Below are 2,764 nucleotides of genomic sequence, written 5' to 3'. Positions count from 1 at the left end.
GCAAATTAAAGAAATGCAGAAGATTCCTTATTTCTCAGCTATAGGGAGTCTGATGTATGCTCAGGTTTGTACGTGTCCGGATATAGCATACATTGTTGGGATGCTGGGGAGATATTTAAGTAACCCGAGAATGGATCATTGGAAAGCAGCCAAACGGGTTATGCGGTATTTACAGAGAACAAAAGATGTTCTCGGGGTATTCTTAAATTATCACAAAAGAGTTATATCGAAAAGGTTCTTAAAAGATATGGCATGCAAGATTGTAAACCAGGTGACACCCCTGTGGCTAAAGGAGACAAGTTCAACTTAAGTCACTTCCCTAAAAATGACTTGGAAATTAAAGAAATGCAGAAGATTCCTTATTTCTCAGCTATAGGGAGTCTGATGTATGCTCAGGTTTGTACGTGTCCGGATATAGCATACATTGTTGGGATGCTGGGGAGATATTTAAGTAACCCGAGAATGGATCATTGGAAAGCAGCCAAACGGGTTATGCGGTATTTACAGAGAACAAAAGACTACATGCTCACATACAGGAGATCGGATCAGTTGGAGATCATCGGTTATTCTGATTTCGATTTCGCGGGATGCCAAGATAGTAGGAAATCCACTTTAGGCTATATTTACCTGCTTGCTGGAGGTGCTATTTCCTGGAAGAGTGCTAAGCAGATACTCATAGCTACTTCCACCATGACAGCGGAGTTTATAGCGTGTTATGAGGCATCAAATCATGGACTATGACTGCGTAATTTTGTCACTGGGCTGCGCATTGTAGACAATATAGAAAAATCACTTAAGATATTTTGTGACAATAAATCAGCAGTGATGTATTCCAATAACAACAGGAGCTCAATAAAGTCAAAACATATAGAGATTAAGTTACTGGCTGTTAAAAAAAGAGTTCAGAGTGGACAGGTGTCAATAGAGTATATTGGGACAAACTCCATGGTTTCGGATCCGCTTATTAAGGGATTGATACCCAAGGTCTTTCATGAGCACACTGCTCATATGGGTATAGTGTCTCTTGAGGATATCTAGTTTCAGTGGGAGTTTGTATTTTTTCTTTTCATATTGGACACATGTACTGTTATTTTAGATACGGTTTAAGGTTAAAGTTATTTTCAGTTATAAAGTTATTTGATTTATTATCTCTGAACTTGTTTAAAATGATCTCACTAAGGCATTAAGGTGAACCAGTTGAAAATAGGCATGTTACAGATCACTTCACATGTAATTTTCATGCTACACATCCATGCTTGATCGATGTCATTCGGTTGTATCGATATACATGACCATTGATGGGTTTAGCTACATAAAAGTAGCGAAAGTCGCTTTGATCCTATGTTGATATGATTGATGGATGGGATTGTTTGGAGATACATTCGGTAATGATAGCAAAATTCTGAGTACTCATAAGGTTATATTTAATGCACAATTATAAGATGACACATATAGCCCAAGTGGGAGATTGTAAGGATTGTTAATCTATCGATGGACTTATATGTGTGAATAATTGTGTGTTAAATTAAAGGCTATCAAACTCGGTTAAGTCCAATTAAAGTGATCTAATAAGGCTTCGATTTTGGGTTTTAATATATCCAATTAAAGTGTGGGTTTACATATGTGTAGAGATCGGGTCCAAATCCTAATTCTATGATGGGTCGAATTAGGTCAAAGGACGTCGCTATATAAATACGGTTATGGTCCCCAAATCACACGTACATATTATTCATTTTCTTCTGCATCCCATCACAAAGCGAAAAAGGAGACTGCATATAGATTTGGAAAACAAGACCGCATAATTCATTATTGCATTAACCATGTCTGATTCAGGTACGCTTCCGCCATATTATGTATTTCTTGATGATTTAACATGAAAGATCCGATAATTTAAAGCAATAAATTATCCTACAGAAAGTGCTTATGAAAGATGAAGTTGAATTTTAATCTTTTCAGTTAGCATAATCCCCCCCCCCCGCGCCCCCCCGCCCGGTTAATTGCATTTTATAAGCATATTTTTGGCTAATTTATTATCAACTAACGACAATAATAGGTCATGTCAACATTTATGTTTGTCATATCAGATAGCCAGTCGAATTTATTGAACAATCTATTATTTAGTGATGAGTGGAATAACTATTGTTTGGTCTTCATTATTTTTGAAATACATGTTTCTCTTTCTTATTTTCAATCACATATTCTTCTTAATTTTCAACTACATATTCTCCAACAAACTACAATTTCAAAAATCATTTTGGACCCGGGGGGGGGGGGGGGGGGGGACAAATTGGCGGGGGGGGGGGGGGGGGGGGGGGGGCTCGAACAAGTTTTAATAAGTTCGATAGCCAAAAATAAAAAAATAAAAAATTACTCCTCCATTGGATCGATTTGAAAAGTTCGATTAGAATACAAAAAACTGTCAAAGTTTAGTGTCCAATGAAAACATATTATACAAAATTCAATGACAATTCGGACTTTTAACCCAAATTCAAGCATCTATCAATGCTTCACTTCAATTTGTGAGCCCAAAGCACCTCGGAGTGATCCAACGTGCACATATACATATGCTCAATCATCCGAACTCACTCTTACAATTAGGTTAAGTGGTTTATTTAATTCGAATATGTGGTATTTAGAGCAAAATATGACCAAATTCTACCAACTCAAGAATTCATCCTATTTACACAATAATTTTCATACCTAAACAACAATCAAATCCTGCTATGTGCTCAATGATTGGATCTTACACAGATAATTAATTAGT

This window comes from Olea europaea, chromosome 5 (genome assembly GCF_002742605.1).
Source record: "Olea europaea var. sylvestris chromosome 5, O_europaea_v1, whole genome shotgun sequence".
Taxonomy (NCBI): domain Eukaryota; kingdom Viridiplantae; phylum Streptophyta; class Magnoliopsida; order Lamiales; family Oleaceae; genus Olea; species Olea europaea.
The sequence above is the reverse complement of the archived record's forward strand: the minus strand, read 5'-3'. Positions refer to the sequence as shown.